Here is a 14,015-nt window from a genome sequence, read left to right on the forward strand (position 1 = left end):
CTTCTATCGGAGATTGTTACAAGACAATTCCATAGATGTGATGTCTCTCACTCAAAGTACTTTCTTTGAACATCCTTTTGCATATAAGTTTCTAATCTAGTCATAGATTTCTCAATATTCAATTCCCAATATGGACACACTTCCATATTTTCCATATGACAACTAATTCTTAATAGAATCTTATCTATTCGTAATGATGTCGATGTGGTCCATCCAATATGGACACATTTCCATATTTTCCAATACTATACTTCCAACTATTCACAAGCGACCAATCCTCGTCTAACTTTGGATTGTCCTTTGATAGTTGTTTAATTGTTTTTAGTCAAAACCGATTCTAGTCCTTTTTCCCTCTAAATGTGCTAGACATTTGGAAAATGGTCAAACATTAAAGCATTTGCAATCGATCCTATACCCGAAGCGTATGGGACACGACGCATAATGTTTTATTTGCTATGTTCTCAAAATTCGAATTGTGAAGAGGGATGCCGTAATCATAATCGAAATTTTAAGAACACACTTTGTACCTTTGACTAAATTTTATTAACATTTCTCAACCTAAACCTTTAGATTTGAAATGAAGCATAATATTCTCTCCCTTAATTATAGCAAAACAACTCTTCAATTATTGCAACTTTGCAAAGTATGACTCTTGTTTTCTATAATTAATATTGCTAATCTTGCAATACTTTCCTTAATAATCATAAAATCATAACTTTTATGCTCCCACTATCTTGATGATTATTATAAAACATAACACTTATGCTCCCACTAGCTTCGACATGTATTCATAAACATCTTAACTTTCAGAAAAAAACAATGCTTATTGAATTTCTTAAGTTCATGTTTCTAATACTTAGTGCTTTGATAATCTTTTATCAATGTTTCTTGAACTTATACACATTTGCCTTCGATATTTCATATGTGTGTCTAAACAATTAAGACTAATTGCCAAACCTCACAATTCAAATTATGGAAAGGGATGCCGTAACCATAATTGAATTCGAGAATGCAATTTTACAATCACTATCTTCTTAAAATCTTTCTTAGTGAAAGCATTTTCTCACAATCATTTTCATGAAGGAGGAAATCTTATGACACTTAGATTTAAATAGTGTATAAACGTTCCTATCCATGTGAATTTGTCAAAACCAACGTTTACGACAAATTCAAACTCATATGGATCGAACTTTCTTAATCTTGATTTCTTGCCTCATGGTAGCACAGCTGCCCACCACGTCTTCCAAGTAATTAAGCATCTCACCCTTTCTTATCAATGTACCTTTCATTGATTAAGGTGCCTTGCCTTTTATGCATTCAAGATGAGAACTCATAGAACTCATATGCATAATTAACTCAATTGGAACAGCACATAATCAAAATAATGTCAATACGATATGTTGTCAACCTCAACTCGTGTGCTAGTGATGATTGGTAAGGTTTATTTGATTTGTTCTTGAAACCTTTCAAGACCATTAAGACTCCCACTGACTCCTTGACATATACGATTCTCTTGTCAAAACATTTCTTGACAAACAAATATTCAAGAGTTAGTGTAGCTTTTATCAAAACACTTCATAAATTGGTCCAAGTTGGTCTTTGTCTTATTCAAGACATCACAATTTTACCACATTTAATGAAAGTTACAAACCTTCTTAATACTTATCACTCATTATCACAATCTTAACTTTAAGATTTATCATTGGAACGAAGTATGATTGACTTCTTGATTTAACCATTTCTTCAATTCTTGATTCCTCTTCTTAGACATACAATTGTACTAAGACTCACTTAGAGGATCAATTGAGATATGGTTCTTAATCATTAAGACCTATCATAAAGCATAAAAGGTACTCTCCCATCTTCTTAGAATGGAGAAACTTTTATCTTTCTGCCTACTTGATTCTTCTTATTCGTTCTGCTATTGATCTAAACCCTTTAATCAATTCAAAATTACACTTAATCTTGTAAGTATAATCATATTTACTAAACCTTTAGTAAATCATGACGAATGTCTTTGTTACTCTTATGGTGGTCTTGATCAACACGCAACTTTGTGTACTCGATCTTCTAGTCCTTCACTTGACACTTTGTCAACGAATTGGTCTAATTTCCAAATATGAAATTTCTCATTCATCGTGCAACCAAGTTGCATGATTCCAAATTTCTGTCCAATTGAAACTTGGGCGATGAGAAAACTCTCCCTATTTGGTAAATTCTTGACTTTTCCATAAACACCATAAATAAGAATCATATCCATTTGTTGTAGAAATATGCAAACACCAATTTTCATAACGATTTCATTGCAAGGAAATAAATAAATAAATAAGTCAAACAAAAAATTTTATTTTATTTATAAAAGCAGCGGAAAACATATGTCCTTACAATGCAAAATCCATTGAAAACTATGTATTTCAAAAGAAAATTTTCTAACAACTCTATCATAACTATCTAAGATCAAAATCTAATCTTCAAGTCCATGCGATCAAGATCCATTCCTTGTGATTAGATTCATCTTGCTCTTTCACCAAGCTTCCTTTCTTTTCACCGATCCTGTAAAACATTCAAATGCAATCTTATTACATTATGTATTAAGAATTAATGAATAGGAACTTAATGGAGTTAGATAGTGGATTTTACCTGAAGCGCAGCCATACTCTTTGACTCTCCCAGCTTCTGGACTCTTCAGGCTTTTTGGGCAGACTTGTATCCAACGCCCTTTCTTTTGGCAGCAAACGCAGGTCGGTTCTCCTAGAACGTCCTCGGAAGTATGGTCGGTTGACTCTCCCAACAAATACGCTCCATTGCTTCGCCAAATCATTTATGATTCAGTAGCAATGAGCATGTAAGTTAGGTCAATGAGGTTGTCATCATGATTCATCATATAATACTTTCTTTTGAACTCATTATATGATTCTGGAAGTGACTGCAAAACCCAATTCACAGCCAACTCATTCGGGAATGACACACCCAACATTTTCAACCTATCGATGTGTGATTTCATTCCTAGAACGTGGGCACACACGGGTTTACCATCTTCATGTTTCATTTCCAATAGGGCTTTAGTGATATTGAACCTTTCAATTCTTCGATCTTGTGGGTTGGGGAGAACAATAGGAGGAGGAGGAGGAAGTGAAGCATGATTTCTTGTTCCTCGATCGAATCGTGGAATATCATCTTCATGTGGAATGCTTGTTCCACGGGATTTGAGAAGACCATAGTTGTCGAACTTTGACATCTACAAAACGGGAGAAAAACGAATTCAAGTTAGTTGATAGATTGAGTCCTTGGTAGATCACCCAAATGAAATTCCAAGGCTAGGACCCAACACAATACGCTACAACCTAGAAAAGGGATGCCGTAATCTAGTTGCAGAATATTTGAAGGTAAGTGAATGACGATTCACTAATTTCCACCATGAAAAACGAAAAAGAAATTTAAGTTTTAAATCTATGAAAACTCCTAGATCCTTTGAGATACATTGAACTTTCAATGGCATGTTTATATCTCGATATGCCCCTCTTGTTTGTGACTGGGATGCCGAGGATCACAAAGCGGGTGTGAATAACCATGCAAACCACATGGTGCCCTCACATGTTACAGTCACCTATTCGATGTGCCGGTAAACCACACACGCTCCACCGAACTATGACAAACATTGAGTCACCCTTTGCTACCTTTGCTTAGACCCATTTAGTGTGCCGGTTAACCACACACGCTCCACTAACGTCTTCGCAAGGGCACAAAGTGTAATTTCATGGAATTGCATCAATTCACTTTTGCCTAAGTAACTAAGATTGGGAATTTTATGAAAACATTTAGTTACTTTAGTAATACATTATACTTATAATGGAAGGTTTCGTCCTATCCTACCCGTTCGGCTAACGACCCTCCACTAGTCAAGAGTGCGGTGGGTAAGAGTGGATACCCATTCAATCGCCATTTTATAGGCAATTTCCTTAAACACCCCTTATAGACCAGCTTCGTGAATGAGGCCTACTAACGGTAAGACTGACTTTTAGTTATACATATATATAATGTTAGACTTTTAATGTTATATATAGTATAGGGTGTATTTTATAACTTTTAAAATACTATGTGGTTAACTTTAACAATTACACTTTTAATTCTATTAAATGGTTAACCTAAACTTTTATGGATTTATTAAACCTCTTTTAATTATACACCTTAATTAATTAATAAAACCATAAGGGTGTGATTTGAACTTTTTCAAAACAATACTAGAGTTTTAGAATTTAACATTTCTAATTAAACTTTTAATCAACCTTTAAATTCCAAAACTTGAGGGCAAGTTTTGAAACATTTCAACACATTAGGGTTTCAACTATTTAAATTTCAAAACAACAAAACTTTTGGGTTCAAATTTAAACTATAAAACCTAAAGGGCAAAATATGAAACTTTTCATAACAACAAGGATCAAATAACAAATAATTCAAATTAACATTTAATCACATAATTATCCATATTTGATGATTTCTTGCAAAACAATTTATCAAATTACTCAAAATAATTAATCAATTATCTTATAAGGAAACAATTATCTTATTAATTGATAAATATCTTCAATTAGATCAAAAAATATAGTCAAATATATCATATAATCGGATTAATATTGATTTAACATGATAAGGTAACTATCCATAAGCAAAAACAGCAAGAAATCCCGAAGTACCCTCCTTCTGACGAGTTGACTCGTCGAGTCAGACTTGGACTCGTCGAGTCACCTTGGACTCGGCGAGTTCAGCCATGGACTCGGCGAGTCCAGCCTCCAGAATGCAAAAAATCGAAATTTTTAGTTACAACAAGCATCAATACAATAGAAACCAATCAAGGCTCTGATACCACTGATGGGTTTTTGGTCATAAGACATCCTATGTGCTCATACAAACCCTAAAGCTTGGATCTAGGTTTCTCTATTGTACATACTTTGAATCCAAGACTTGAACCCTAATTCTAGCATATGGAAATCAGAATTCACATGTAAATAGGTTTAAGAACATACCTTGATTGTTATGTAGCAATAACAATCCAATTCCTCCTTGAATTGACCTTGGAAAGCTTAGAGTCACAAGTGTCACTCCTCTAATGGTTCACAAACACCATAAGCAAGAGGATGAAGAGGAGAGAGGTTAGAGGCTGCCCAAAAACGTGTGAAACCCTAGAAGGTTGCTTGTACACGTTTTTGAGGCATAAGGGGTCTTTATATAGTGAGGCTATTAGGGTTATCTAACAAGGAAACCCTAATTTGGTTGCTTAAGCCCTAAGCAACCCATGGAGCCCTTTTCTTAAAGCCTTGGACGACTTCATATGGGCTTCCCCATTAGAATTCGTCCACCTTATAATAAAAGGCAATCCATGGCCCTAATTGCAATTATCTTATAATTACAATTCCAGTCCCTTAAGTTTAATTAATCTCTTTTAGTCACAAAACTAATTACCAATTAATTATTGACTAATATTAATTAAACAATATGATTTCTCCTTTAATATATTATTCTCATAATATATTAATAAATCATATTTAATCCTTTCTCTCCATAATTCATCCTATCAAGTTGCTTTGGTGAAGGCAACCCAAAAGGACCATGCACCATCGGGTCAAGTACATACCAAAATAGTTATGGACTTAGACACTAATCCAACACCAACAGCCCCCAATGATTGAGCAAATACCTGTGGTAGTAGAAGTTGCACCTGAGCCGTTCACCATGGTTGGAGTACAAGCCATGATTCAGGCTGTGTTAGCTGAACAAAGGGAGGAAATGAGACAGATGTTGCATGAAAATAGGGACGAACCTACCATGGCCATCGAGCAAACCGAGCCGATTCTCGAGCAGTCGGAGGAAGGGAACTACAGCCGCCAAGTGAGTCAAGTGGGGACTCAAGGTGAACGAATGAATAGCCCGGAGAGGGGAAACGACAAGGATGGGCGAAGGTACAAGAACTTCTTAAGTGCAAGACCACCAAGTCTCTCAGGAAGCCCGAAGCCTGTGGAAAGTTATGGACTGGATCTCCGAGATGGAGATGGTGTTTGAGAGTTGCGACTGTAGCAACAAGCAGAAAACCGCCTTTGCGGTCAGACAACTAAAGACCGGAGTCTTGATCTGGTGGAAGCTATTGGCAGATACGATGCCCAAGGGAGAAGCGAACAAGATGTCTTGGGAAGATTTCCTAGAGCAACTTGAAAATGCAGTACTGCTCTGAGTATGATCTACTAGAGATCAACAACGAGTTTCATAACCTAAAGAAAGGAAAAATGAGTGTCACCGAGTACGCTGCAATTTTTACGGCAAAGAGGGTATCACCAGATGATAACCCAACAGATCCTCTCACGAAGGAACTGTGTAGGGTTAAGCATTTACAGCATGCGAGGCGTATTGGGCTAAAGGATGACATTAGTTTTAGTAATTAGATAGCTTTCGAAACTTGTAATAGTTGAAATGTAATTGACATTTTATGTTTAAATAAAAGGTGATTTTATTTACTAGTATGGTATTATCTTGTGTCAATCATTTACTATTGTTTCATTTTACATGTTTTGACTTCCAAAATAATTATATTATTCAAACTATCCACATTCGATCATACTTTGGAAGTAGGTATTGAAATAAGACTGTCATGAATTGGGTTTGTAGATTTGTCTGAATTGTATTAGACATAACAATTGTTGTTGCAACATTCATGAGTGCTCATAACATCTGAGTATTGGATTCAACCCGCACTCACTTGTATCACTTCATGGAATTTATCTCGGGTGATCGTGAGACAGTAATATCATATAAGTCTTCAAACCAAGAGATATGAGTTGTTGACTATGAGTTGGTTGTACATTGATAGTACGAAAACGCATTAGTAACTTGATGTTATGTACAATTTGATGATTAGTTAGTACAAGCATATGAGTCAAATTTTATATGTTCCTTTTAGTCCTTGTAGGATTAAAAGCGATATATTGGTCCCCTCGATGATTTTGTTTTGACTTATGTGTCGGACCCGATCATAACTGAATTGATGTGTTCGATTAAGTTATATGTCAAACAAATCGGAAATCGGGAAACAAGCTGTTGGACAGTACGTACAACATTGTTCCATGTATCTGTCCGGATGATATCTTGAACAAATGATTATATGATCACTTATCTAAAATGGCACAACTTAGTTCCGCGAGACTTTGAAAGATCTACGATTGTTGGTCGGATCCTGAAGTCGTACTTGCAGCTATAATTATTAGACTTATCCAAGTGGGAGACCGTTGGATAAGGTGTCTAAGTCCATAACTATATTGTGAGAAGAGGATATTTATGGTTTATAAATATCTTATAAGTTCTAATATATCAATATGAATTATTTAATTAATATTGATCAATAATTAGTTTGGAATTAATTTTGTGATCAAAAGAGACTAATTAAATAAACGGGGACTGATTTGGTAAATCATTCATTCTTATATAGTAGGCTTATGATCCATAGTTCTTTATGATGGGCTAAACCCATGTGGTGACCCATGGATACTCCATGGATGTTAAAACCCATGGACCACGAAGAATGTGGAAAGACATGAGTTACATGGTGTAACCCTAATAAGCACACTATATAAAGAAGCCTCATACTCGTAAAATCGACACTTAAGGATACTAGTGAGGGCTAGTCGATTTTGATGGAATAAAATCTCCTCTCAAGTTATTCCAATTGTTGGTGGTGTTGTGTGAAGCATTTGAGGCATCACATTTGGGGTGCTAGGCTCACAAAGTCTTAAGGAATCCAAGCACAAGAAATGTATGTCATTTTACTAGTTTTTATATTACATATACCCCAATCACTGCTAGTTAGGATGAAACCTTGGAAAAAAAGAAAGTTTGCATATATAATAGAGAAAACATAGATCCAAGGTTTCTAGGGTTGCATGCACATCATATGAGTGTTAAAATGCTTCAAACCCATCATAACCGACTTGTAAACTACAACTCACGTATCTCCATTTTAAGATTATAAGATATTATCGTCTTAAAATTACTCGTGATAAAAATCCACGAAGCAATTCTCTGATCGTAAGTTTATCCAATACTCAAATCTCAAATTCAAAGTACTCATGAACATTGTAGCAATACCATTGTTATGTCTAAAACTGTGACATCCCCAAAATCACAGCCATAAAAGACCGATTTTCATTTATGCTTTTAAAATAATTTCAGAGTAAATCCTTTTGATTTAAAAGAGTTGCGGAATTTGTTCCCAAAACATAATATGATAAAATAAAGTTTATCAAATCATTTCATCAAGAGATGCGTTTTCATTAATTAACAATATTCGGGATGCCATGTTCCGATACAGACCAAAAGCATAAACAATATAAAATAGACCTTACAACAGTTATTTATAACTACTGATCTATAATCCAAAATCTCTTGTCAAGTCCACCCATTTATACTCTTGTGCCATTACCTGTAATGCAAAGAAAACTGAGTAGGTCAGGCTTGGGAGCCTGGTGAGCATGTAGGGTTTTCAACCCACAATAATACATTTATTATATTGAATTATTAAACAATCAACCCAAATACTCATTCCCATTATCTCCTTTATTTCTTAAGGATTTACCCTAAGAATCAACTATCCTTTATCCATTTATTCCTAAGGATTGACCTAAGGAATTGACACAAAGTCCACCACTGCCAAGGTCCACAAATTACGATTGGTAAACACTTAGTTCAACATAGTTAACAAACACCTAGTTCTAACACTCCTAGTGAGCAATTAATTCAAAACATCTGGTGAATACTTAGTTCTAAAACACTTAGTGAACACACTCAGTTCAACAACACCAAGTGAACACATCTAGTTCAAAAATACTTAATGAACACATTGAGTCCAAAAATACCAAGTGAACACATAGAGTTCGGAAATAACTAATGAACACATTGAGTTCAAACACCAGGTGAACACGTAGAGTTCAAAAATACCTAATGAACACATTGAGTTCAAACACCAAGTGAACACGTAGAGTTTAAAAATACCTATTGAACACATTGAGTTCAAAAATACTTATTATTTCGTCTCACATCAACTATTTCATCTACCCATGTTCTACCCAACATATTTGTAGATGCAAACACATATACAATTTAAATTTTTTAAAACATGTATAAAACATTATTTCAACATCTATCTCAAGTAAATAAACATTGTATAAACACCTAGCACGTACTTCATAGCAAATACTTCATATCTATGCGGTAGAAGAAAGTGAATATACATTCACACATATAACAACAAAATATACACATAACACGTATTTCGTATAAAATACTTCGTATTTATGCGTCAGAAGAAAGTAACCACACACTCACTTGATCAGAAGATGATCGGACAGCACTACGGCGTATAGAAGTAATATTCTTCGGTAGATCTGGAAGATCTCCACAAAAATCGAACTTCTCGTGGGCAGAGCTTCGGCTCGGGGATCACGCTCTTCGGGATTCTCGGGGCTTCAGATCTTGCTTCGGGACTCGGGAATGATACCGGGGCTTCGGGGTACTTCTGGCATGTAAATCGATGCAAAACGGGAGAGAGAAGAGAAAAAAATAGCAAAGGAGTCGGCTGCCCTCGCATCCTATTTATAGGAGGCTGGAGCCTCGGAGTACGCGGGGCGTACTGCCTCATAATCGTCATTGCTTACGTATCCGAAGAACTCGAGTGCGAGGCGTGTCATGCTTCGTTGTACGCGGGGCGTACGCTAGTACGCTGGGCGTACTTCGGATGAGTCCGATGACTCCTCTTCGGATAATGCCGGACTTTCCAATTAAATTTAATTACAAAATATATAATAAACTTCGGAAATTCATATCTTCTTCATACGAACTCCGTTTTCGACGTTCTTTATATCCACGCGAATGTGAGACTACGCTCTACAACTTTCGTTTAGACTTTGTCGGCTAATTTTGACTTTATTTTTATTATTTATTTTTAGTAGGCCCGGACAGGAAAACTTCGTTATAAATTCATAACTTCTTCGTTTGACGTCCGTTCTCGCCTAACTTTTCATCGCTTCGATACCAACAACGAGATCTTCGATTCTCGTTTAGATTGTTTCGGCTAAAAACAATCCATAAAAGTTTAGGTTTAAAATTTAATTGAATTAAAAGTATAATTGTTAAATTTGACCACCTAGTATTTTAAAAGTGTAAAATACACCCTATACTATATATAACATTAAAAGTCTAACATTATATATATGTATGAGTAAAAGTCAGTCTTACCGTTAGTAGGCCTCATTCACGAAGCTGGTCTATAAGGGGTGTTTAAGGAAATTGCCTATAAAATGACGATTGAATGGGTATCCACTCTTACCCACCGCACTCTTGACTAGTGGAGGGTCGTTAGCCGAACGGGTAGGATAGAACAAGCATTCCACATGAAGATGATATTCCACGATTCGATCAAGGAACAAGAGATCATGCTTCACTTCCTCCTCCTCCTCCAATTATTCTCCCTAACCCACAAGTTCAAAGGCTTGAAAAGTTCAAGATCACTCAAGCCCTTTTGGCAAGTAAAAAATAAAGAAGGAAAGTCGGTGTGTGCACACGTCCTAGGGATGATGTCACACATTGATAGGTCAAGAATGTTGGGATCCGTTGTCTATGAGGAAATGGTTGTTGATTGGGTTCTTCAGTCACTTCCTAACTCGTATAGTGAGTTCGTAAGAGAGTACTATACGATGAACCGCGACGTGACCCTTATAGATCTCACCTATATGCTTATTGTTGCTGAATCAGAAATGGTTTGGCGCAATAGAAAAGCAATGTTGATTGGTGAATCTGCCTTCGAGAGCTCTATAGATGTAGACAATGGCAACGAAAGACATGCAATGATTGAAAAGTTTGATCATAAGAGAAAGGCGATGTCTGAAGTAGTTCCATGTCCTATTCCGATAGAGTCAATTTGCTTTTATTGCCAATAGAAGAGGCATTAGAGACGAAGTTGCCCTATTTGCCTAAGAGATCTAAGAGATGGGAGAGTCAAAACGTATGGCTTTGCTTTAGGCAAAATCCATTGACTAACTCTTTTAAGCTTCTATTCTAGATTCTTAATACATAATGTGATAAGATTACAATTGATGTGTTTGTAGGATCGAAGAAAAGAAAGGAAGCTTAAGGGAAGAAGTGAGCAAAATCTAACTGTGAAGAAATGGATTTCGATCGCATTTCTCGAAGATTAGATTCTTGAGCTACTAGTTAGAGTTAGAATTAGATTGCTAAGAAAGATGTATTAGCATAAGTTTTTCAATGAGTTGCATTGTAAGGACAAAATTTTTCCGCAATAAAATAAATTTTGATTTTAAATTTTATTTATTTATCCTTACAATGGCGTGTATGAAAAATTGATGTTAAAATGTTTCTATTATTAGCAATAATGGATTTGGTTCTTATTATGTTATTTATGGAAAGTCGAGAATTTACCAAATAGGGAGAGTTTCTCATCGCCCAATGTTCAATTGGACAGAAACTTGGAATCATGCAACTTGGTTGCACGATGAATGAGAAATTTCATATTTGGAAAATTAGACTAATTCATTGACAAAGTGTCAAGGGAAGGACTAGGAGATCGAGTACACAAAGTTGTGTGCTAATCAAGTTCACCATAAGAGTAACAAAGATATTCGTCATGATTTACTAAAAGCTTAGTAAATATGATTATACTTACAAGATTAAGTGTAATTCTGAATTGATTAAAGGGTTTAGATCAATAGCAGAACGAATAAGAAGAATCAAGTAGGCAGAAAGATAAAAGGTTCTCCATTCTAAGAAGAAGGGAGAGTAAATATTATGCTTTATGATAGGTCTTAATGATTAAGAACCATATCTCAATTGATCCTCTAAGTGAGTCTTAGTACAATTGTATGTCTAAGAAGAGGAATAAAAAATTGAAGAAATGGTTAAATCAAGAAGTCAATCATACTTTGTTCCAATAACAAGTCTTAAAGATAAGATTATGACAATGAGTAAAAGGTATTAAGAAGGTTTATAACATTCATCAAATGTGGAAAGTTGTGATGTCTTGGATAAGACGAAGACCAACTAGGACCATTTTATGAAGTGTTTTGATAAAAGCTATATTAACTCTTGAATATTTGTTTTGTCAAGAAATGGTTATTGACAAGAGAATCTTATATGTCAAGGAGTCAGTGGGATTCTTAATGGTCTTGAAAGGTTTCAAGAACAAATCAAATAAACCTTACCGATCATCACTAGCACACGAGTTGAGGTTTAAAACCTATTGTGTTGACATTATTTTGTTTCTGTGCCAATCCAATTGAGTTAATTATGCATGTGAGTTCTATGAGTTCTCATTTTGAACGCATAAAAGGCAAAGCACCTTAATTAATGAAAGGTACATTGATAGGAAAAGGTGAGCTGCTTAACTACTTGGAAGACATGGTGGGCAGTTGTGCTACCATAAAGGCAAGGAATCGATATCAAGAAAGTTCGATCCATATGAGGTTGAATTCGTCGTAAACTTTGGTTTTGACAAATTCACATGGATAGGAACACATACACCGTTTAAATCTAAGTGTCATAAGATTTCCTCCTTCATGAAAAATGATTGTGAGGAAATGCTTCCACTAAGAAAGATTTTAAGAAGATAGTGATTGTAAAATTGCATTCTCGAATTCGATTATGGTTACGGTATCCCTTTCCATAATTTGAATTGTGAGGTTTGGAAATTAGTCTTAACTGTTTAGACACGCATATGAACTATCTAAGGCAAAGGTGTATAAGTTCAAGAAGACTTGATAAAAGATTATCAAAGCATTAAGTATTAGAAACATGGACTTAAGAAATTCAATAGGTATTGGTTTTCTGAAAGTTAAGATGTTTATGAATACATGTCGAAGCTAGTGGGGGCATAAGTGTTATGTTTATAATAATCATCATGATAGTAGGAGCGTAAATGTTATGATTGTATGATTATTAAGGAAAGTATTGAAAGGTTAACAATATTAATTATAGAAAACAAGAGTTATACCTTGCAAAGTCGTAGGGGTTGTAAAGTTGTTTTGTTATAATTTAGGGAGAGGATATTATGTTTCATTTCAAATCTAAAGGATTAGGTTGAGAAATGTTAATAAATTTAGTCAAGGGTACATAGTGTGTTCTTAAAATTTTGATTATGATTACGACATTCCTCTTCACAATTCGAATTTTGAGAACATAGCAAATAAAACATTATGCGTTGTGCCCCATACGCTTCGGGTATAGGATCGATTGAAAATGCGTTAATGTTTGACCATTCTAAAATTTTCCAAATGTCTAGCGCATTTAGAGGGAAAAAGGACTATAATCGGTTTTGACTAAAATAATTAAACAACTATCAAAGGACAATCCAAAGTTCGCCGAGGATTGGTCGCTTGTGAGTAGTTGGAAGTATAGTATTGGAAAATATGGAAATGTTTCCATATTGGATGGACCATATCGACATTATTATGAATAGATAAGATTTTATTAAGAATAACTTGTCATATGGAAAATATGGAAATGTATCCATATTGGGAATTGAATATTGAAAAATCTATGACTAGATTAGAAACTTTTATGCAAAAGGATGTTCAAAGGAATGTACTTTGAGTGAGAAACATCATATCTAAGGAATTGTCTTGTAACAATCCCCGATAGAAGACTTTGTAATATCATTGGTAATAGTCTTTGTGACTTTGGTGCAGTGACATTACGAAGGGATCGTTGCATAGAATATTAGAATCTAGCATATTCTATAAGTAGCAAGAATTTGATATTCTTTCACTTATGAAAAAGGATTTGGAGTTGTGAAATGAGAATGATTGGAAGTGTGTTCAATTTGATCTATTTCACAAAGTAAGAACCATAGGTAAACATTGTGTGCATGCTAGGAGCATGGGACAAGTGTAATAATTCAAGTAAGAAGTTGATTACCCGAAACGACAAATAATGAGTAATCGGTATGGTGATAAATAAAAGGAGTT

This window comes from Lactuca serriola, chromosome 6, assembly GCF_051521515.1.
Source record: "Lactuca serriola cultivar US96UC23 chromosome 6, Lser_US96UC23_V15, whole genome shotgun sequence".
Taxonomy (NCBI): domain Eukaryota; kingdom Viridiplantae; phylum Streptophyta; class Magnoliopsida; order Asterales; family Asteraceae; genus Lactuca; species Lactuca serriola.